This window comes from Coregonus lavaretus, assembly GCF_964263955.1.
Source record: "Coregonus lavaretus genome assembly, chromosome: 2".
Lineage (NCBI taxonomy): Eukaryota > Metazoa > Chordata > Actinopteri > Salmoniformes > Salmonidae > Coregonus > Coregonus lavaretus.
Window position 1 is genome coordinate 67,356,468 of NC_139989.1, and position 25,972 is coordinate 67,382,439.

The 25,972-nt window shown below is 43.9% G+C and overlaps 1 protein-coding gene across 1 annotated transcript in view; it reads right to left on the reverse strand.

Moving 5' to 3' along the window:
• Window positions 1-25,747, reverse strand: part of LOC311144978 (rho GDP-dissociation inhibitor 2-like) — a 118,282-nt gene extending 92,535 nt beyond the window's left edge. The window contains exon 1 of the mRNA XM_084181177.1: window positions 25,648-25,747. The gene's annotated coding sequence lies outside the window, so the exon portion shown is untranslated. The remainder of the gene's footprint in view (window positions 1-25,647) is intronic.
• Window positions 25,748-25,972: the final 225 nt, after the last annotated feature.

The following is a 25,972-nucleotide window of genomic DNA, read 5'->3' on the forward strand; positions in this document are numbered from 1 at the left end:
TTAGCGAAGGGTCAATTAAGAACAAATTCTTATTTACAACGATGGCCTAAAACAGAGATAAGGAGATGGTGGAGGGGTCCCTTTATTCCTAGGAGTCTCCTCAGACACACACACTGGCAGGCACACACAAACACACACTGACACAGTAGTAGGTTGGTTGGAATACTGTTTGTCGTAGGGAGGATGTTAGTGTCTCTCTCTCTCTCTCATGTCCCTTTATGAGATTGTTACATGGGCCAGTGCATTTTACTGGGATTTTACTGGATACACTCAGAAGGCAACGGGGCGGAGGACACACACACACACGAACGAACGCACGCATCTACATAAACATACGAACGAACGCAGGCATCTACGTAAACATACAAACGAACGCAGGCATCTACGTAAACATACAATTCGGACGCAGGCATCTACGTAAACATAGGAACAAACGCAGGCATCTACGTAAACATAGGAACGAATACATATACATAGGAATGAACGCAGGCATCTACATAAACATAGGAACGAACGCAGGCATCTACGTAAACATAGGAACGAACGCAGGAATCTACATAAACATAGGAACGAACGCAGGCATCTACGTAAACATAGGAACGAACGCAGACATCTACGTAAACATAGGAACGAACACAGGCATCTACGTAAACATAGGAACGAACGCAGGCATCTACGTAAACATAGGAACGAACGCAGGCATCTACGTAAACATAGGAACGAATACATAAACATAGGAACGAACGCAGGCATCTACATAAACATAGGAACGAACGCAGGCATCTACATAAACATAGGAACGAACGCAGGCATCTACATAAACATAGGAACGAACGCAGGCATCTACATAAACATAGGAACGAACGCAGGCATCTACATAAACATAGGAACGAACGCAGGCATCTACATAAACATAGGAACTAACGCAGGAATCTACATAAACATAGGAACGAACGCACGCATCTACGTAAACATAGGAATGAACGCAGACATCTACATAAACATAGGAATGAACGCAGGCATCTACATAAACATAGGAACGAACGCAGGAATCTACATAAACATAGGAACGAACGCAGGCATCTACATAAACATAGGAACGAACGTAGGCATCTACATAAACATAGGAACGAACGCAGGAATCTACATAAACATAGGAACGAACGCAGGCATCTACATAAACATAGGAACGAACGCAGGCATCTACATAAACATAGGAACGAACGCAGGAATCTACATAAACATAGGAACGAACGCAGACATCTACGTAAACATAGGAACGAACGCAGGCATCTACGTAAACATAGGAACGAACGCAGACATCTACATAAACATAGGAACGAACGCTGGCATCTACGTAAACATAGGAACGAACGCAGGCATCTACGTAAACATAGGAACAAACGCAGGCATCTACGTAAACATAGGAACGAACGCAGGCATCTACGTAAACATAGGAACGAACGCAGGCATCTACGTAAACATAGGAATGAACGCAGGCATCTACATAAACATAGGAACGAACGCAGACATCTACATAAACATAGGAACGAACGCAGACATCTACATAAACATAGGAACGAACGCAGGCATCTACGTAAACATAGGAACGAACGCACACACTCTCATCCATCACTTTGACAGGGGGGGGAGAATGGTATGGTAAATGTGGTGACATCATTCAGCTAACAGACACACACACACACACATACGCCCAATTGGCAGACAACCAGGAGTGTGTGAACCGAAAAGCCCTGATTCAACAAGACCTGAGACATGTAATTACAACAACTGCCGCCACACACACACACACACACACTACAAAGGATGCATGATCAATACAATATGGACCACCTTTGGCTTGTCTTATCATATCAAACATAAAACCATCTCCACCCACCTAGAGACCGATAACACACACACACACACACACACACACACACACTCACACACACACACACACACACACACACACACACACACACACACACACACACACACACACACAGAGGTAAAACAACATAAAAAGGCAGTCACCTTGGTAGCACATGGTTAGCCAGAGAAGCTCCAGAACCTGACCCCCAAACTCACACACATCCAAGCCCAGCATGGTGGCTGCGGCTGGGGCTACACACGCTCCAGAGGCTGGCTGACTACCAGGATCCTCCACAGGTAGGGCAAAGTAACCAGCACACAAAGGGTTTGAAGTCTACAGCATCAAAAAGAGTCTGTTCAATAAGAGGAATCAAACAAGCATCCCTTCTTCTCCTAAAAAGACAGAGATCGACAGAGAGAGAGAGAGAGATAGAGGAGAGGGAGAATCCTTGGGTGTGGGTGGGGATGAGAGAGGGATGGAGCGTGTGTGAGAGAGTGAGCGAGACAGAGCGAGGAAAGAGAAAGAAAGAGAGAGAGAGAGAGAAGCGTCTGTGCCGGCTCCCTACAACATGTGTAAGCTAGCAAGGTAGCACAGAAAGACTGATGATGTCATTAGCTAAATGCTAAGTCCTCTATTCAATTATATTAGAAATGCTAACGGCTCATTTTGAAAATCCTACTCAGTTAGCTTAAGTAGAAATGTTCATTCCTATTTGTATTTAGTTAGAGATGCTAACAGAGATGCTAAGAGAGATGCTATCCCTGTCTGCAGTATTGTGTGCTGGAGATGCCATTCCGGTATGCAGACGATAGCTATCGATTCTCAGACAGAAGTAGCTAAACCTCTCCTCTCCTCTCCTCTCCTCCCCTACCCTCCCCCCCTCCTCCCTCCCGCCCTCCTTCAGTCACCAGCCCAGAGACTGCAATGAGCTCATCTTTCCCCCTTTCCCTCCCTCCCTTGCTTTCCCTCCCTCACTCCCTTTCTCCCACTCACTCTCTCTCACGCTCTCTTTTTTTGCATCCACGGTACACCACTCTCCCTCCCTCCATCCTCTCCCCCTCTCCCCCTCTCCATCCACTCTCCCTCTCTCCATCCACTCTTCCTCTCTCATCCACTCTTCCTCTCCTCCCCCTCCACTCTTCCTCTCTCCATCCACTCTTCCTCTCCTCCCTCTCTCTTCATCCACTCTCCTCCCTCCCTCTCCCTCCACTCTCCCTCACCATCCACTCTCCCTCCCTCCCTCCTCCCCCTCCACTCTTCCTCTCTCCATCCACTCTTCCTCTCCTCCCTCTCCCTCCCTCCCATCCTCCCTCCCTCTCCATCCACTCTCCCTCCCTCCCTCCCTCACTCCCATCCTCCCTCCCTCTCCATCCACTCTCCCTCACCATCCACTCTCCCTCCCTCCCTCTCTCCTCCCCCTCCACTCTTCCTCTCTCCATCCACTCTTCCTCTCCTCCCTCTCTCTTCATCCACTCTCCTCCCTCCCTCTCCATCCACTCTCCCTCACCATCCACTCTCCCTCCCATCCTCTCTCCTCCCCCTCCACTCTTCCTCTCTCCATCCACTCTTCCTCTCCTCCCTCTCCCTCCCTCCCTCTCCATCCACTATCCCTCTCCATCCACTCTCCCTCCCTCCCTCCCTCTCCCTCCCTCCCTCTCCATCCACTATCCCTCTCCATCCACTCTCCCTCCCTCCCTCCCTCCCTCCCTCTCCATCCACTCTCCCTCTCCATCCACTCTCCCTACCTCCCTCTCTATCTCCTCCCTCTCCATCCACTCTCCCTCCCTCCCTCCCTCTCTATCTCCTCCCTCTATCTCAACAGATATTTCTGTTCATACATCTTTTACTCTTTTTATCTCTTTTTCATCCATGTCTGTTCTCCCTCTCACTCTACCTTTATTCATTATTTCTTTCTCTCTATCTCTTCTCCATCTCTCTCACAGTCATTACCCTCTTTCCCTATCTCTTCTCCATCTCTCTCACAGTCATTACCCTCCATCTCTTCTCCAACTCTCTCACAGTCATTACCCTCTTTTTATCTCTTCTCCATCTCTCTCACAGTCATTACCCTCTCTATATATCTTCTCCAACTATCTCACAGTCATTACCCTCTCTCTATCTCTTCTGCATCTCTCTCACAGTCATTACCCTCTCTCTATCTCTTCTGCATCTCTCTCACAGTCATTACCCTCTTTATCTCTTCTCCATCTCTCTCACAGTCATTACCCTCTTTCTCTATCTCTTCTCCATCTCTCTCAGTCATTACCCTCTCTCTCTATTTCTTCTCCATCTCTCTCACAGTCATTACCCTCTTTCCCTATCTCTTCTCCATCTCTCTCACAGTCATTACCCTCTATCTCTTCTCCAACTATCTCACAGTCATTACCCTCTCTATATATCCTCCCTCTCCCTCCACTCTCCCTCACCATCCACTCTCCCTCCCTCCCTCCCATCCTCTCTCCTCCCCCTCCACTCTTCCTCTCTCCATCCACTCTTCCTCTCCTCCCTCTCCCTCCCTCCCATCCTCCCTCCCTCTCCATCCACTCTCCCTCCCCATCCACTCTCCCTCCCTCCCATCCTCCCTCCCTCTCCATCCACTCTCCCTCACCATCCACTCTCCCTCCCTCCCCATCCACTCTCCCTCTCCATCCACTCTCCCTCCCTCCCTCCCATCCTCCATCCACTCTCCCTCTCCTCCCTCTCTCTTCATCCACTCTCCTCCCTCCCTCTCCATCCACTCTCCCTCACCATCCACTCTCCCTCCCTCCCTCCTCCCCCTCCACTCTTCCTCTCTCCATCCACTCTTCCTCTCCTCCACTCTCCTCCCTCCCTCTCCATCCACTCTCCCTCACCATCCACTCTCCCTCCCATCCTCTCTCCTCCCCCTCCACTCTTCCTCTCTCCATCCACTCTTCCTCTCCTCCCTCTCCCTCCCTCCCTCTCCATCCACTATCCCTCTCCATCCACTCTCCCTCCCTCCCTCTCCATCCACTCTCCCTCTCCATCCACTCTCCCTACCTCCCTCCCTCCCTCCCTCTCTATCTCCTCCCTCTCCATCCACTCTCCCTCTCCATCCACTCTCCCTCCCTCCCTCCCTCTCTATCTCCTCCCTCTATCTCAACAGATATCTGTTCATACATCTTTTACTCTTTTTAATCCATGTCTGTTCTCCCTCTCACCCTACCTTTATTCATTCTTTCTTTCTCTCTATCTCTTCTCCATCTCTCTCACAGTCATTACCCTCTCTCTCTATCTCTTCTCCATCTCTCTCACAGTCATTACCCTCTCTATATATCTTCTCCAACTATCTCACAGTCATTACCCTCTCTCTCTATCTCTTCTCCATCTCTCTCACAGTCATTACCCTCTCTATCTCTTCTGCATCTCTCTCACAGTCATTATCCTCTCTCTATCTCTTCTGCATCTCTCTCACAGTCATTACCCTCTTTATCTCTTCTCCATCTCTCTCACAGTCATTACCCTCTTTCTCTATCTCTTCTCCATCTCTCTCAGTCATTACCCTCTCTCTCTATTTCTTCTCCATCTCTCTCACTGTCATTACCCTCTTTCCCTATCTCTTCTCCATCTCTCTCACAGTCATTACCCTCTATCTCTTCTCCATCTCTCTCACAGTCATTACCCTCTCTATATATCTTCTCCAACTATCTCACAGTCATTACCCTCTCTATATATCTTCTCCAACTATCTCACAGTCATTACCCTCTCTCTATCTCTTCTGCATCTCTCTCACAGTCATTACCCTCTCTCTATCTCTTCTGCATATCTCTTACAGTCATTACCCACTTTATCTCTTCTCCATCTCTCTCACAGTCATTACCCTCTTTCTCTATCTCTTCTCCATCTCTCTCAGTCATTACCCTCTCTCTCTATTTCTTCTCCATCTCTCTCACAGTCATTACCCTCTTTCCCTATCTCTTCTCCATCTCTCTCACAGTCATTACCCTCTATCTCTTCTCCAACTATCTCACAGTCATTACCCTCTCTATATATCCTCCCTCTCCCTCCACTCTCCCTCACCATCCACTCTCCCTCCCTCCCTCCCATCCTCTCTCCTCCCCCTCCACTCTTCCTCTCTCCATCCACTCTTCCTCTCCTCCCTCTCCCTCCCTCCCATCCTCCCTCCCTCTCCATCCACTCTCCCTCCCCATCCACTCTCCCTCCCTCCCATCCTCCCTCCCTCTCCATCCACTCTCCCTCACCATCCACTCTCCCTCCCTCCCCATCCACTCTCCCTCTCCATCCACTCTCCCTCCCTCCCTCCCATCCTCCATCCACTCTCCCTCTCCTCCCTCTCTCTTCATCCACTCTCCTCCCTCCCTCTCCATCCACTCTCCCTCACCATCCACTCTCCCTCCCTCCCTCCTCCCCCTCCACTCTTCCTCTCTCCATCCACTCTTCCTCTCCTCCACTCTCCTCCCTCCCTCTCCATCCACTCTCCCTCACCATCCACTCTCCCTCCCATCCTCTCTCCTCCCCCTCCACTCTTCCTCTCTCCATCCACTCTTCCTCTCCTCCCTCTCCCTCCCTCCCTCTCCATCCACTATCCCTCTCCATCCACTCTCCCTCCCTCCCTCTCCATCCACTCTCCCTCTCCATCCACTCTCCCTACCTCCCTCCCTCCCTCCCTCTCTATCTCCTCCCTCTCCATCCACTCTCCCTCTCCATCCACTCTCCCTCCCTCCCTCCCTCTCTATCTCCTCCCTCTATCTCAACAGATATCTGTTCATACATCTTTTACTCTTTTTAATCCATGTCTGTTCTCCCTCTCACCCTACCTTTATTCATTCTTTCTTTCTCTCTATCTCTTCTCCATCTCTCTCACAGTCATTACCCTCTCTCTCTATCTCTTCTCCATCTCTCTCACAGTCATTACCCTCTCTATATATCTTCTCCAACTATCTCACAGTCATTACCCTCTCTCTCTATCTCTTCTCCATCTCTCTCACAGTCATTACCCTCTCTATCTCTTCTGCATCTCTCTCACAGTCATTATCCTCTCTCTATCTCTTCTGCATCTCTCTCACAGTCATTACCCTCTTTATCTCTTCTCCATCTCTCTCACAGTCATTACCCTCTTTCTCTATCTCTTCTCCATCTCTCTCAGTCATTACCCTCTCTCTCTATTTCTTCTCCATCTCTCTCACTGTCATTACCCTCTTTCCCTATCTCTTCTCCATCTCTCTCACAGTCATTACCCTCTATCTCTTCTCCAACTATCTCACAGTCATTACCCTCTCTATATATCTTCTCCAACTATCTCACAGTCATTACCCTCTCTCTCTATCTCTTCTCCATCTCCCTCACAGTCATTACCCTCTCTCTATCTCTTCTGCATCTCTCTCACAGTCATTACCCTCTTTCTCTATCTCTTCTCCATCTCTCTCAGTCATTACCCTCTCTCTCTATTTCTTCTCCATCTCTCTCACTGTCATTACCCTCTTTCCCTATCTCTTCTCCATCTCTCTCACAGTCATTACCCTCTTTATCTCTTCTCCATCTCTCTCACAGCCATTACCCTCTTTCTCTATCTCTTCTCCATCTCCCTCACAGTCATTACACTCTCTCTATATCTCTTCTGCATATCTCTCAGAGTCATTACCCTCTCTCTATCTCTTATCCATCTCTCTCACAGTCATTACCCTCTTTCTCCATCTCTTCTGCATCTCTCTCACAGTCATTACCCTCTCTCTATCTCTTATCCATCTCTATCACAGTCATTACCCTCTCTCTATCTCTTCTGCATCTCTCTCACAGTCATTACCCTCTTTATCTCTTCTCCATCTCTCTCACAGTCATTACCCTCTTTCTCTATCTCTTCTCCATCTCTCTCAGTCATTACCCTCTCTCTCTATCTCTTCTCCATCTCTCTCACAGTCATTACCCTCTTTCCCTATCTCTTCTCCATCTCTCACAGTCATTACCCTCTATCTCTTCTCCAACTCTCTCACAGTCATTACCCTCTCTATATATCTTCTCCAACTATCTCACAGTCATTACCCTCTCCCTCTATCTCTTCTCCATCTCTCTCACAGTCATTACCCTCTCTCTCTATCTCTTCTCCATCTCTCTCACAGTCATTACCCTCTCTCTATCTCTTCTGCATCTCTCTCACAGTAATTACCCTCTTTCTCTCTTCTCCATCTCTCTCTCAGTCATTACCCTCTCTCTCTATCTCTTCTCCATCTCTCTCTCAGTCAATACCCTCTTTCTCTCTATCGTCCTTTCATCTGTCACCTATTTAATTTTCCTGACACACTCCTGTCTTTCACTCCCTCCATCCTTTCAATGTGGTCCTCTATCCTCCTCCCTGCTTCCCACAGAGCCTTTTTTTGACAATGTTTCTCCACCTTTCTCTCTCTCTCCCTCCATCTCTCTTCTTCAGTGTCTCCTCAAAGTCAAGCTCCATCTCTCTTCTTCAGTGTCTCCTCAAAGTCAAGCTCCATCTCGCTTCTTCAGTGTGTCCTCAAAGTCAAGCTCCATCTCTCTTCTTCAGTGTCTCCTGAAAGTCAAGCTCCATCTCACTTCTTCAGTGTGTCCTTAAAGTCAAGCTCCATCTCTCTTCTTCAGTGTCTCCTCAAAGTCAAGCTCCATCTCTCTTCTTCAGTGTCTCCTCAAAGTCAAGCTCCATCTCTCTTCTTCAGTGTCTCCTCAAAGTCAAGCTCCATCTCTCTTCTTCAGTGTCTCCTCAAAGTCAAGCTCCATCTCTCTTCTTCAGTGTGTCCTCAAAGTCAAGCTCCAGCTCTCTTCTTCTGTGTCTCCTGAAAGTCAAGCTCCATCTCTCTTCTTCAGTGTCTTCTCGAAGTCAAACTCCATCTCTCTTCTTCTGTGTCTCCTCAAAGTCAAGCTCCATTTCAGAGACAGTATCTGTTTGTAGACCTATTCAGAGTTCAGAGTTCAGAGAGACTGAGTCTGTTTGTAGACCAATTCAGAGTTCAGAGAGACATAGTACATTTGTAGACCTATTCAGAGTTCAGAGAGATAGAGTCTGTTTGTAGACCAATTCAGAGTTCAGAGTTCACAGAGACAGAGTCTATTTGTAGACCTACTCAGAGTTCAGTGAGGCTGATGAGACAGTGAGAAGCTGGTCTGACTGCTTCTTCTGCTAGCTGCAGTTTAGGAGGAAATGAAATGAAGATGCCAAAAAAAGACTTTCAAAAGGGTGGAAGACACACAGGTACGCACACACACTGTGTCACTGCTCTCTCTCTCTCCCCTATAACTTGTTGTTGTTGTCATAGTTGAAACCAGACAAGATTAATACAGCAGCTTTCCATTCATTCTGTTTTAGTTTACTGTTTTCTATTGTCATCACAGTATAACAGTGGCCATTTCCTCTGACAGGCATGCGCACACACACACACACACACACACACACACACACACACACACCTACCTGAGATATGAATGCTGTCTGAGACCGTCCCTCCTTGCTGGGAGTAATACTTTAGTCTACACAGAGAAACCAATCTCATATCCTGATGTGTGTTAGTCTTTATTTAACTTGTCTTTATTCAGGGAGCTCAACCAGGGTCTCATTCACAATGGTGCCCTGAGTACAAACATTTTCACAATCAAGAAAATGAACATTCCAAATAGAACAAGAATATAAAAACTACAAGGTACAATTACAATAGTACAATTACAATTGTTCAATTACAACAAATAAACCATTACAATAAATGGAAACAACTACAATCCTCAATGAATTTATTCAACACCAGAGTCCTAAACTGCCCTGACAGCACCAGGGAAATCAAGGAATTGTTTATTCCAACAATGGGGGCACTAAAACTAAAGGAGGATTTACATAAATTGGTGGAGACCAGAGGGACCTGAAGAGTTAACCAACCCTGTGAACGGGTTTGGTAACTCATGTTTTTATACTTCAACAATGAAGTGAGGTATGTTGGAAGCTTGTGTTGTACAGCTTTGGAAACAAGAAGGGAGTAATGAAGTGATCTACGGAACTTAAACGAGGACCAGACAGTGATTATTTTGAGCTGGATCATGCCGGAACAGGACCCGGCACCTCTCAGTTTTGGACTGTTCATTCCAGAACCCATTTGCCAGGATACGATTCCTCTCTTGGCATGAAAAATCATTTTCACTGTTTATAATGTAAAAATTGTAATAAAAGCCTGCAGAGTTCATTCAAGTTGCCTCCTCTAATTCTCCTGCCCAAGTAAAAAACGTAATGTGAAAACGTGCCTGATATTCTAAGAATTGCTTCATGTTGGGCCGGCCCGGGTTTAGCCTGTGGTTTGTGTAACATTATAGCCTACTGTATATAGACCAACGCGTGGCCGTGTCTGTGGTGAGAGAGAGAAGCGTGCCTGTATCTCTCACAGAACTACACTAAACCTAAATATAAACGCAACATGGTAACTGTTGGTCCCATGTTTCATGAGCTGAAATAAAATATCCCAGAAATGTTCCATACGCACAAAAAGCATATTTTCTGAAGTTTTGTGCACAAATTTGTTAACATCCCTGTTGGTGAGCATTTTTCCTTTGCCAAGATAATCCATCCACCTGACAGGTGTGGCATATCAAGAAGCTGATTAAACAGCATGATCATTACACAGGTGCACCTTGCGCTGGGGACAATAAAAGGCCACTCTAAAATGTGCAGTTTTGTCACACAACACAATGCCACAGATGTCTCAAGTTTTGAGGGAGCGTGCAATTTGCATGCTGACTTTAGGAATGTCCACCTGAGCTGTTGCCAGAGAATTTAATGTTCATTTCTCTACCATAAGCCACCTCTAATGGCATTTTAGAGAATTTGGCAGTACATCCAACCAGCCTCACAACCGCAGACCACGTGTATGGTGTCGTGTGGGTGAGCGGTTTGCTGATCTCAACGTTGTGAACAGAGTGCTCCATGGTGGTGGTGGGGAAATGGGTTAGGCAGGCATAAGCTACGGACAATGAACACAATTGCATTTTATCGATGGCAATTTGAATGCACATTGATACCGTGACGAGATCCTGAGACCCATTGTCGTGCCAATCATCCACCGCCATCAACTAATGTTTCAGCATCATAATGCACAGCCCCATGTTGCACGGATCTGTACACAATTCCTGGAAGCTGAAAAAAAACCAGTTCTTCCATGGCCTGCATACTCACCAGACATGTCACCCACTGACCATGTTTGGGATGCTCTGGATCGACGTGTACGACAGCGTTTTCCAGTTCCCGCCAATACCCGGGCAAACTTCGCACAGACATTGAATAGCAGTGGGACAACATTCCACAGACCACAATCAACAGCCTGATCAACTCTATGCGAAGGAGATGTGTCGTGCTGCATGAGGCAAATGGTTGTCACTGAGATGAGTTTTGTGCACAAATTTGTTAACATCCCTGTTGGTGAGCATTCTTCCTTTGCCAAGATAATTCATCCACCTGACAGGTGTGGCATATCAAGAAGCTGATTAAACAGCATGATCATTACATAGGTGCACCTTGTGCTGGGGACAATAAAAGGCTACTCTAAAATGTGCAGTTTTGATTGATATCACAATCAACAGCCTGATCAACTCTATGCGAAGGAGATGTGTCGTGCTGCATGAGGCAAATGGTGGTCACTGAGATGAGGATGCGTCCCAAATGGCACCTTATTCCCTATATAGCACACTACTTTGGACCAGAGATCTATTCCCTATATAGCACACTACTTTGGACCAGAGCTCTATTCCCTATATAGCACACCACTTTGGACCAGAGATCTATTCTTTTTTTTTTTTTTTTTTTTTTAGTCATTTAGCAGACGCTCTTATCCAGAGCGACTTACATGAGCAATTAGGGTTAAGTGCCTTGCTTAAGGGCACAGACAGATTTTTCACCTAGTCGGCTCGGGGATTAGAACCAGCGACCTTTCGGTTACTGGCACAACGCTCTTACCCACTAAGCTACCTGCCGCCTATTCCCTATATAGCACACTACTTTGGACCAGAGATCTATTCCCTATATAGTGCACTACTTTAGACCAGAGCTCTATTCCATATATAACACACTACTTTGGACCAGAGCTCTATTCCCTATATAACACACTACTTTGGACCAGAGCTCTATTCCCTATATAGCACACTACTTTGGACCAGATATCTATTCCCTATATAGCACACCACTTTGGACCAGAGATCTATTCCCTATATAACACACTACTTTGGACCAGAGCTCTATTCCCTATATAGCACACTACTTTGGACCAGAGATCTATTCCCTATATAACACACTACTTTGGACCAGAGATCTATTCCCTATATAGCACACTACTTTGGACCAGAGCTCTATTCCCTATATAGCACACTACTTTGGACCAGAGATCTATTCCCTATATAACACACTACTTTGGACCAGAGCTCTATTCCCTATATAGCACACTACTTTGGATCAGAGATATATTCCCTTTATAGTACACTACTTTGGACCAGAGATCTATTCCCTATATAGCACACTACTTTGGACCAGATATCTATTCCCTATATAGTGCACTACTTTGGACCAGATATCTATTCCCTATATAGCACACTACTTTGGACCAGATATCTATTCCCTATATAGCACACTACTTTGGACCAGAGCTCTATTCCCTATATAACACACTACTTTGGACCAGAGATCTATTCCCTATATAACACACTAATTTGGACCAGAGCTCTATTCCCTATATAGCACACTACTTTGGACCAGAGCTCTATTCCCTATATAACACACTACTTTGGACCAGAGATCTATTCCCTATATAACACACTAATTTGGACCAGAGCTCTATTCCCTATATAGCACACTACTTTGGACCAGAGATCTATTCCCTATATAACACACTACTTTGGACCAGAGATCTATTCCCTATATAACACACTAATTTGGACCAGAGCTCTATTCCCTATATAGCACACTACTTTGGACCAGAGATCTATTCCCTATATAGCACACTACTTTGGACCAGAGCTCTATTCCCTATATAGCACACTACTTTGGACCAGAGATCTATTCCCTATATATAGCACACTACTTTGGACCAGAGCTCTATTCCCTATATAGCACACTACTTTGGATCAGAGATCTATTCCCTTTATAGTACACTACTTTGGACCAGAGATCTATTCCCTATATAGCACACTACTTTGGACCAGAGATCTATTCCCTATATAGTGCACTACTTTGGACCAGATATCTATTCCCTATATAGCACACTACTTTGGACCAGATATCTATTCCCTATATAGCACACTACTTTGGACCAGAGCTCTATTCCATATATAACACACTACTTTGGACCAGAGCTCTATTCCCTATATAGCACACTACTTTGGACCAGAGATCTATTCCCTATATAGCACACTACTTTGGACCAGAGCTCTATTCCCTATATAACACACTACTTTGGACCAGAGCTCTATTCCCTATATAACACACTACTTTGGACCAGAGATCTATTCCCTATATAGCTCACTACTTCGGACCAGAGATCTATTCCCTATATAGTGCACTACTTTAGACCAGAGATCTATTCCCTTTATAGTACACTACTTTGGACCAGAGATCTATTCCCTATATAGCACACTACTTTGGACCAGAGATCTATTCCCTATATAGCACACTACTTTGGACCAGAGATCTATTCCCTATATAGCTCACTACTTCGGACCAGAGATCTATTCCCTATATAGTGCACTACTTTAGACCAGAGATCTATTCCCTTTATAGTACACTACTTTGGACCAGAGCTCTATTCCCTATATAGCACACTACTTTGGACCAGAGATCTATTCCCTATATAGCTCACTACTTCGGACCAGAGATCTATTCCCTATATAGTGCACTACTTTAGACCAGAGATCTATTCCCTTTATAGTACACTACTTTGGACCAGAGCTCTATTCCCTATATAGCACACTACTTTGGACCAGAGCTCTATTCCCTATATAGCACACTACTTTGGACCAGAGCTCTATTCCCTATATAACACACTACTTTGGACCAGATATCTATTCCCTTTATAGCACACTACTTCGGACCAGAGATCTATTCCCTATATAGCACACTACTTTGGACCAGAGATCTATTCCCTATATAGCACACTACTTTGGACCAGAGCTCTATTCCCTATATAGCACACTACTTTGGACCAGAGATCTATTCACTATATAGCACACTACTTTGGACCAGAGCTCTATTCCCTATATAACACACTACTTTGGACCAGAGCTCTATTCCCTATATAGCACACTACTTTGGACCAGAGATCTATTCCCTATATAGTGCACTACTTTAGACCAGAGATCTATTGCCTTTATAGTACACTACTTTGGACCAGAGCTCTATTCCCTATATAGCACACTACTTTGGACCAGAGATCTATTCCCTATATAACACACTACTTTGGACTAGAGATATATTCCCTATATAGCACACTACTTTGGACCAGAGTTCTATTCCCTATATAACACACTACTTTGGACCAGAGATCTATTCCCTATATAACAAACTACTTTGGACCAGAGATCTATTCCCTATATAACACACTACTTTAGACCAGAACACATTGTGTCATCTAAGGTTCAGAAAACTCTGTGACCCTCTGAACTTCTGTCTCAGTCACATGGGATCAGGCCAGAGTAATGCTAACACTCAACACTAACAAACCACTGATCGAGGATCAGATTCACCACTGATCTAGGGTGAGATTCACCACTGATCTAGGATCAATCCTAACACACATCACTAACCACAGCCAGATCTAGGATCAGATTAACCACAGCTCTAGGATCAGATTAACCACATATCTAGGATCAATCCTAACACAACACTAACCACAGATCTAGGATCAATCCTAACACAGCACTAACCACAGATCTAGGATCAATCCTAACACAACACTAACCACAGATCTAGGATCAATCCTAACATAACACTAACCACAGATCTAGGATCAATCCTAACACAACACTAACCACAGATCTAGGATCAATCCTAACACAACACTAACCACAGATCTAGGATCAATCCAAAATAGATCTAGGATCAGATCAGATCAATGCTGCTAACACTCAACACTAACTAATCATAGTTTTAGACCACCCAACTACCTCATCCCCATATTGTTATTTACATTGTTATTTATTTTGCTAATTTGCACCCCAGTATCTCTATTTGCACATCATCTTCTGCACATCTATCACTCCAGTGTTAATACTAAATTGTAATTATTTTGCACTATGGCCTATTTATTGCCTTACCTCCATAACTTACAACATTTGCACACACTGTATATAGATTTTCTATTGTGTTATTGACTGTACGTTTTGTTTATTCCATATGTAACTTTGTGTTTGTTGTTGTTTTTATCGCACTGCTTTGCTTTATCTTGGCCAGGTCGCAGTTGTAAATGAGAACTTGTTCTCAACTGGCTTACCTCGTTAAATAAAGGTGAAATACAAATTTATAAAAATAGGCCTGTATTCAATCCGATGCTAACACTCAACACTAACTAACCATAGTTTTAGGCCTGTATTCAATCCGATGCTAACACTCAACACTAACTAACCATAGTTTTAGGCCTGTATTCAATCCGATGCTAACACTCAACACTAACTAACCATAGTTTTAGGCCTGTATTCAAACCGATGCTAACACTCAACACTAACTAACCATAGTTTTAGGCCTGTATTCAATCCGATGCTGTCTACAATGCAGCTATTAAAAGGTGTTCGTGGTCACATTCACAGTAAACGCTGCAGATGCCCACTCAATCAGAAATCCCCTTTAAATAAGGCTTGAATCCCGGCCCATAGGATCAGATTACACTGTTATTTGATACATACTAGTATTGCTATTCTTTGTTTACATTCTAGTTCTAATATTATGGTGGGAAAATAACTTCTGGGAATGTTTGCTTTATAATGTCAGTTTGTTGACCTCTGAAATGACATACTTCTGAACAGCTGAAGAAAGCACACAATTCTTCAGGAAAATTACACTTTCTATTTTACGGTATACTGTCTTGTACGAGAGGCCTCAAAGCCCTTTCAATCACAGAGAGATATGCCACCAACACTGTCAGCCTACACGTTTACCCAAGCTATGGGTTTACGGACATATTCAACCTCTCCCTATCCCAGTCTGTTGTCCCCACTTGCTTCAAGATTTCCACTATTGTTCCTGTACCCAAGAAAGCGAAGGTAACAGAACTGAATTACTATCGCCGCGTAGCACTCACTTTTGTCATCATGAAGTGGTTTGAGAGAATAGTCAAGGATCACCTCCACCTTATCTGGCAACCTAGACCCAGTACAATTCGCATACCGCCCTAACTGATCCACAGACGACACAATCTCCTTTGCATTTCACACTGCCCTATCCCACCTGGACAAGATAAATACCTATGTAAGAATCAGGGGTTGGAACAGGTCCAGGGAACAGAACTGAAAACCTTATAAGAACTAGATTTTTCGAGGAACAGAACAAGAACTGAGAACAAAAGTGATCTATACTGTTCCGGAACAGAAACGTTATTAACCGGTTAATAACAAGCCCTCTGTCACTCAGAAACGTATTCCAGTGTCTACCTGCATGTCAGCTGAACATCTTTGCCAGTGTGTGTGTGTTGGCTACCTCCCTCTGCCCCTCCCCCCCCTCTGATGCATAGTCTACTGTAGCTACTGACGTTACATGATTCATTAATTAATGAGAGATTTATAATTAGAGAAGAATGGATTAACTTTTTCAATGCTAGTTAAGGATACTATAGTTTTCACGTTTTACATTGGATTTATTTACTATAAAAAAGGTAAGACGTGTTTTTATTTTAATTCTGGTGCCGCTGTGCACACAAGCTTGTTAGCTAGCTAGCTAGCTCTGGTCTAGCTCTCGAAAACTCAAGGCGGCATTATGGGTAATGGAATGGAACAGAGTCCTGATTAAGGGTTAGCGCTGGTCCAACGTTAGTTAAGCCAACTCCATGAAGTTCCAAGACATTCAAAGTTCCTTCATAGAAGCCGTTCCTCCATAGGTCTAATTTTGTTGGCCTAATTCAGATAACAACAACATGCCCAGCGCTTCACGCCCAGCGCTCTCCTGCAATATTTCAGTCGCATCTTGTATCCTACACTACACTTCTCTGTCCAATGCATGTACATAGCTTTCCCGCTCCATAGCAAACTGCTCTATCCTTTGGTGAAGTAATTTCATGTCGAGCTAAATGTTTTTTGTTTTTTTTCTCTGAGGTTTAAAAAGGAACCGTTACTTTTTGGGGGTTCCAACCGGTTCAGAACTTTATTTTGCTGGTCGGAACAGTGGAATGGAACAAAAAAAATAATGGTTCTGAACAATTGGAAAATAATTTCGGTTCCAACCCCTGGTAAGATTGCTTTTTATTGACTACAGCTCAGCCTTCAACACCATAGTGCCCTCCAAGCTGAGGGCCCTGGCAGAGTGGTACCAGGACGATAACCTCTCCCTTAACGTCAACAAAATGAAGGAGCTGATCGTGGACTACAGGAGACAGCAGAGAGAGCACGCCCCCATCCACATCGACGGGGCCGCAGTGGAGAGGGTCAAACGCCTCAAGTTCCTCTGCGTCTCCCCACACCGACAGCGTGGTGAAGAAAGCGCAACAGTGCCTCTTCAACCTCAGGAGGCTGAAGAAATTCTGCTTGGTGCCTAAGACCCTCACGAACTTCTACAGATGCACCATTGAGAGCATCCTGTCACCTGTATCACCACTTGGTACGGCAATTGCACCATCCGCAACCGCAGGACTCTCCAGAGGGTGGTGCGGTCAGCGCAAAGCATCATCGGGGACACACTGCCTGCCCTCCAGGACATCTACAGCACCCGGTGTCACAGGAAGGCCAAGAAGATAATCAAGGACCTCAGCCACAGCCTGTTCACCCTGCTCCCAGAGGTGCCTTGTTGCTATTATAAACTGGTTACCAAAATAATTAGAACAGTAATTTTTTTTTATGAAACAAAATTACTTGTTTACTGTTCTAATTATATTGGTAATCAGTTTTCAAGGACCTCAGCCGCCCGAGCCCTGGCCTGTTCACCCCGCTACCACTGTCACTAGCCGACTACCACCCGATACTCTACCCTGCACCTTAGAGACTGCTGCCCTATGTTCATAGAGTCATTGAACACCGGTTACTTTAATAATGTTTACATACTGTTTCACCTACTTCATATGTATATACTGTATTCTAGTCAAGGCTCATCCTATATAACTACTGCTGCACACACCTTTTCTATTCATATACTGTCCATACTGTCTATACACACCATTATACACTGTGTACAAACTTGAACAATAACTAATATTGAGTCCCTTTTGCCCTCAGAACTGCCTCAATTCGTTGGGGCATGGACTCTACAAGATGTCGAAAGCATTACACAGGGATGCTGGCCCATGTTGACTCCAATGGATCCCACAGTTGTGTCAAATTGGCTGAATGTCATTTGGATGGTGGACCATTCTTGATATACACTGGAAAAAGTTGAGCGTGAAAAACCCAGCAGCGTTGCAGTTCTTGACACACAAACCGGTGCGCCTGGCACCTACTACCATAACCCGTTCAAAGGCACTTCAATCTTTTGTCTTGCCCATTCACCCTCTGAATGGCACACATACACAATCCATGTCTCAAGGCTCAAAAACCCTTCTTTAACCTGTCTCCTCCCCTTCATCTACACTGATTAAAGTGGATTTAACAAGTGACATCAATAAGGGATCATAGCTTTCACCTGGTCAGTCTACGTCATGGAAAGAGCAGGTGTTCCTGATGTTTTGTACACTTAATGTACAGTACCAGTCAAAAGTTTGGACAACTGGTTTGTTACATTCAGCTCTGAAGGTAAATAATGTACTTATATTCAGTAATCTTGCTCTGATTTGTCATCCTGAGGGTCCCAGAGATAAAATGTAGTGTAGTTTTGTTTGAAAAATCAATGTTTATATACAAATGTAGGAACTGGGTTCTACAGTTTGACCTCTGACTCCACACCCACCCCACCCGGCCATCTAGATGTGGTGAAGTTTATTGTCTTTTCTGTAGGGAAGCTAATGATCCATCATTTATGACATTCCTGGGAGTGTGCAAACTTAAATTTTGTATTACCATAGCATATTTTTATGTTCTCTATTGTTATGTACTTGAAAACCAATTCAGCACATTTGGGAAAACTCCTGGCAGACTTGATACAAAATATTTTGTAGTGATGTCATTCTTCACTGGATCAGTCTAAAACGTTGCACGTGCACTGCTGCCATCTGGTGGACAACATCTAAATTACATCTCAAATCCTACATCACTGTCTGGCCTTTCTCTTGCATTTCAAAGATGATGCAACAAAAGGAATAATAGAAAACGCATGTTTTTTTGTTTGTATTATCTTTTACCAGATCTAATATGTTATATTCTCCTACATTAATTTCACATTTCCACAAACTTCAAAGTGTTTCCTTTCAAATGATATCAAGAATATGCATATCCTTGCTTCATGTCCTGAGCTACAGGCAGTTAGATTTGGGTATGTCATTTTAGGCGAAAATTGAAAAAAAGGGTCAGATCCTTAAGAGGTTTAAGGAGTCTCAGGGGCTGGTATAGAGGGATGGTCAGATAGGGGTTAATATACTAGTTTAAGGAGACTCAGGGGCTGGTATAGAGGGCTGGTCAGATAGGGGTTAATATACTAGTTTAACCTCTTCATCACTAGGCACCTGGCTAAAGTGCCTGCCTCGAAAATGCATGCCCAAATTGAATAGAGTATATCTCAAAAACGACAAGGGCTATCAACATAATATTGGTAGCAAAAGAAAGGTAACACATGTGAGATGTATCTTGAAGTGAAATAATGAATGTGGGTATTACTGTGTCAGAGTACATGAAGCTAGAACAAAGCCTAAATTGGGAGGTTTTGATTGCGCCTGAAAGTAACTTCAGGTTTTATAGGGAATAATTTATTGGACTTATGCAGCTGCAGCCCCTAAACACTATGGGACCATAGCCCAATATCTGATGAGTACTTGTGTGAAGTTAGATGCCAATAAAGTAAAGTAAACCAAAGTTGTAGGGGTTTTAGTTGAAGTATGTTTAGGCGGATTACCAAATTGAGACATTTGGGTAGATTTGGGCACCATCAGTGCCATTTGACTTTTATCAAGTACCAGACAGCAAAAGGCATTTAATTTCACTAACATATCACTATATGTGTACATTCCATCAAAATACAACTGTTTTGATGTTGTTTCCCATGTTCTCCCAGACCTCTATACGTGTTCCCATTAAAATAAACCATACAATGGGAAAGTTTGACTCCAAACTGAGCAGATTTATTAGAAACTATAAACAACACATTTAAAATAAAAAATTACACACATCCCAAAACTATAAACAATGATATGGTGTCCTTGGGTGGGTTGTCACACAAAATGTAGACCCTTTTTTCTCTTCTCTATTATGCCACCTATCTTCTTCTTCCTCTTCTTCCTCCCCGACTCTTGGAGTGGCAGGCCTACCTCCACCACGCTGACTTGGATGCGCTGACTTTGAGAAAACTTTTCCTTTTCTTTTAGGTTGAGGGCTCTTTACAGGGGACTCTGTGTCCGATGAAGACCGTGGCCGAGGGAGGGGAGCAGAAGTGCGTTGTCTAGACAAGTGGCCAGGCTGAGGAAGAGGAGGCTCTGCCTGAGGAAGGGGAAGCTGTGGCTGAGGAGGCAGATGCTCTGGCTGTGGCTCATACCCCTATAATCATCTTCACTGTACAAACAAGACAAAAGAGAAAAGAAAATCATGACTAAAACACACTTGTATTCATTCATTGACAAATCTGACTCAAAACAGTCAGATATATAAAATAAATAGTTAGAACTATGAGAATGTTGACTAAAGTGATAATTCAGTGACAAGAAATAATACACATAGCGTTCTATTGTAAGTCAATTTGCGCGTGGGCCTCTAAGCTAACTAAGCTAGCGCTAACTTACGTTGAGCTTCAGTTACTCAAATAGATATTTTAGAATGTATGTTTTGTATTCATACAATAAATTAGTAATAGTAGTATTAGAAGTAATAAATAACAATGGGATTACATACTGTTCTGATGCTTGAGTAGGGCCCTGGACACGATAACCTTCGTTCTCGTCGTTGGGGTCTGGTTCGTCCGGTCAAAGCAGGTCCTCATCGTCTGATTCAGAGTCAATGGGGATACATAGAGTCCAACTTTCATCTGTTACAATTAATAACGCCTCTGTAACTGTATATTTGTTACTAGAGCCTGCCATATTTGAATAAACGTTGCGTTTTACCTCCGAAATTCTAGTGTTGTGGTGCACTCTGCGTAACCGTGCGTAATGCAGCAAGTCAACTAATATGAGACAATGAGGTGCGCACCTGGATATTTCAACAACCGGTTGCTCGATTTTGACATGTGACCCCTCTATCGAAAGCTCTGGATCTGTAGAAATAAATGAGAACAATGACAAACCACCGGGATTGCATCATATATCCAGAAGATGGTGACAAAACAGTGCCTGTTGTGATTGAACCAAACTACTGACTTCATCTTCAAACACATTGTTGGCCATGTAAAACGATGGAAACTCATTGAAATCGACTCGGAATGAGAGAGAGACCCTAGAGTATCTTTTCAAGTGGTTTTATTCGATCAGACACTACTTTTGGTAACAGAAACAACAAAGGTAAGACGCAGTTTGTTGTGATTTAAAAAATGGAAGTTTGTTATTGACGTTCTTTGATTAATAGTTTAGTGAGTGTTGGTCATAGAGGAACACGGCTATCACTGTTGGAATCTGTGAGGTAGCAGCTTTTGAATGGTGTATCGTTTGTGTAGATAGGTTGAGAAAAATACGTTATCTGTCTACGAATATACAGGCATGCACGGTTTCAAAATACAGTACTGGTTTTGCTATATGCTTATATATTTGCTTGGAGTCTGAATATTATTTAATTTGGGCAACAACAGTTTAGCTAGATTCACAGTTGAGACGCTTCTCGTTCCAGTAGTGTATAACATTCAGGTATTCACACATGTTTAAAAACCGTACTATGCCATTGTTTGAGATTGCGGGAGGAGTACCCCGGATATGGGGAACCTCGTGATGAAGAGGTTAAAGGAGTCTCAGGGGCTGGTATAGAGAGATGTGAGGTAGGAGATATTAAGACACATACACCGATTGGATCAAGAACAATAATTCTCCAGGACTGTGAGCTTGTTTGTAGGCCTGTTCAGTGTTCAGTGAGGCTGGTGAGAGAGTGAGAAGCTGGTCTGACTGGTGTTTCTGCTAGCTACAGTTCAGGAGGAAATGAAATTAAGATGCCAAAAAAAGACTTTCAAAGGGGCGGAAGACACACACACACACACACACACACACACACGCTGACTCAAAAGAGGAAGCCAGACCAACATTTCTCAACAGTGGGTTGATCAACAATATTAACTTGTAGTTTGATACCAACTGCTGACAGAAAAGACTTGAATACATTATTACTGGTTATAACTTAGTTATTATATATACTTATCATAGTAAGATATAATATTCCCTTATAATCATTTATTATCAACTCATAACACATTATGTCTTTCTATGCAGCCATTTTTCCACAGACTGACTCAGTGTTAACAATATTTCAACTGACCTCTCTCCTCTCCACCATGATCTTCAGCTGTCTTCAGATACAGATCTAGGATCATTTCCCCCTCCCCCAACACTAACCTAAACTTACAGATCTAGGATCAGCTTCCCCTCCCCCAACACCAACCTTAACTACAGATCTAGGATCAGCTTCCCCTCCCCCAACACCAACCTTAACTACAGATCTAGGATCAGCTTCCCCTCCCCCAACACCAACCTGAACTACAGATTTAGGATCAGCTTCCCCTCCCCCAACACCAACCTGAACAACAGATCTAGGATCATTTTCCCCTCCCACAATACTAACCTGAACAACAGATCTAGGATCATTTTCCCCTCCCCCCAATACTAACCTGAACTACAAATCTAGGATCAGCTTCCCCTCCCCCAACACCAACCTGAACAACAGATATAGGATCAGCTTCCCCTCCCCCAACACCAACCTGAACAACAGATCTAGGATCATTTTCCCCTCCCACAATACTAACCTGAACTACAGATCTTGGATCAGCTTCCCCTCCCACAACACCAACCTTAACTACAGATTTAGGATCAGCTTCCCCTCCCCCAACACCAACCTGAACAACAGATCTAGGATCATTTCCCCCTCCCCCAACACTAACCTGAACTACAGATCTTGGATCAGCTTCCCCTCCCCCAACATTAACCATTGGAGGGCAGAACATAAAACCGACCTTAGATCAGTGTCTCTAGGAGCTACTTCCAGCGACGAACTGCGTCCCAAATGGGACCCTGCTATTCCCCTATATAGTACACTACTTTTGACCAGACACAGGATCCTACAGGCCTTGGCCAAAGGTAGTGCACTATATAGGGAATAGGGTGCCATTTAGGGCTCTGGTCAAAAGTGCACTATATAGGGAATAGGGTGCCATTTAGGGCTCTGGTCAAAAGTACACTATATAGGGAATAGGGTGCCATTTAGGGCTCTGGTCAAAGGTGCAATATATAGGGAATAGGGTGCCATTTAGGGCTCTGGTCAAAAGTGCACTATATAGAGAATTGAGTGCCATTTGGAACGCACTCTTGACAACCCCTTCTACCCTCGACCTGATTTCTGACCAGCGTTTAACATCAATAATGTATGATTATTCAGACGAATAATAAATAGTCCTATAAATGAATATTTAATGATGGTGAATCTTCTCTTTAAAAGTCAATCTGTTTCATATATCTGTGTCTATACTCAGGAGGTGGTCAGAGTCTGTGTCCTATATGGCTCCCTATTTCCTGTATAGTGCACTACTTTTGACCACGGCCCCCATAGGGAATAGTGTGTAGGGTTTTCACGATACCAGTATGGCGATACTACGATACTCCTTGGCAAAAAGGAAAACCCAAAGCAGACTAAACTCTCTGGTCCTTCGGAACCTATGGAGCATATAGTCTATAGCTCGGGACAGAAACGTGATTCTGGGTGACAACATACAGCTGTTTGGGACAGAAACGTGAATCTGGGTGACAACATACGGCTGTTTGGAACAGAAACGTGATTCTGGGTGACAAAATACAGCTGTTTGTTTCCAACATTAGGACTGTTTTCCTCAGGAAATTCCAGTGTGCTTCATGTTTCGCTTCCTTACCACGATACCTCTGAGTGTCACGATACTGGTACGGTGACAACCTTAGTAGGGTGCCATTTAGGATACGGCCAGAGTGCTGATGTCAGTGAGGCTAAAGCACATGTCACGGCCCTCTAGGCCTACTAGGGTGCTGTTTAAACACCTACGTAGGGATGGGATAAATCTAGGGTGCTGTTTAAACACCTACGTAGGGATGGGATATATCTAGGGTGCTGTTTAAACACCTACGTAGGGATGGGATATATCTAGGGTGCTGTTTAAACACCTACGTAGGGATGGGATATATCTAGGGTGCTGTTTAAACACCTACTTAGGGATGGGATATATCTAGGGTTCTGTTTAAGCACCTACATAGGGATGGGACCAATCTAGGGTGCTGTTTAAACGTATAGGGATGGCTCCCAAACGGCTTTTCGTTCAAAAGGCTTAATAATCTATCTAGAACCATTAAAAAAATTTAAATATCCAATGTAAAGCCCAAAAGGTAGGCTACCATTATGTCAGATCGTGAAATGCGGGATCAAATATATATTTAGCTGGCCGAATTATTAGATGGCCTGTACTGAAAATATCCGCTTGGACAAGGTTGACGCGCTCTCCCCACGATTTATTGTTTCTGCAGTGAGGATTCGTTGTTTTGAGCGATTCACCCTCTTTAGAGAATACTTTTGCAATTTATCTACAGAAACATATTGTTATGAAGGATTCACCCTCTTTAGAGAATCATTTTGTAATTTATCTGCAGAAACACGTTGAGGGATTCACCCTCTTTAGAGAATCATTTGGTAATTTATCTGCATAAACACGTTGTTATGAGGGATTCACCCTCTTTAGAGAATCATTTGGTAATTTATCTGCAGAAACACATTGTTATGAGTTCAAAAAGCAATAGTAGCAGTGTGCCAAATGAACGGCTCTTTCACCGATGCAATTCGGTTCCCTACGTTCACCAAAAAGATCCGTTGAAAAAGAGCCGTTCGTTCGCGAACGACCCATCACTTGCCATTAGAGAAAGGCAGGGGTCTGCTGAAAGGGTCTCTGGTTCAGGCCCTACTTGTTCCTCCACCTAAATCACTACCTAAACCTGACCTCAATATGCCCTCAATAGAGAAACGAGTGTACACTCAATAAGTGGGGGAGAGCGTTTGTTGTTATCATTTAGAGCTACATTTAAAAAGGGGTCGCTGTGTAGAGAGAACACAAACCGAATGGGGAAAGTTTTCTGTATCTGATGTCTTTCAAAAGTACAAAAACCGTTTCCAGATAGGCCTACAGCAGGCTTTTTTATATCAGGTGCTTTCCCTCATCGTTATCAATGCGTGTGACATCGTCTATAGACGGTCACCGCGCCTCAGACGACCAAATCTCTGCAGCTGCGTCAATCACCCGACCATTTACCACCAAAACACCTCAAACCTACACGCAAAACAACAAACACAACATTATACTGTTGCCTTTGATGACAAATGATTACTCTTACCTTTCTACCAGTATGTTAGCAAAGGACACTTGTTCTGTAAAACTTTTCTTGCGCAGAAATCAAGCTATTTCTCCTGCGTTTCTTCTCTCACTTTCTCGGAGCAGGAAATACATTTATCTACCAATAAGAACGATACACACGAAATGACACCAGTCTTTTTTACATCCGTTACTTGGTTACTAATGTCTGCTGTAGCTGTACACATCTTTCCCCGGTGAAAGAAAAGACTGTCTTGTCTTTGTTCAACCTGGTCTCAGAGCACTTCGTATTACTCTTTATGTAAAACCGAGGTACTCTATTTAGTATGATATGTTACAAATTACAA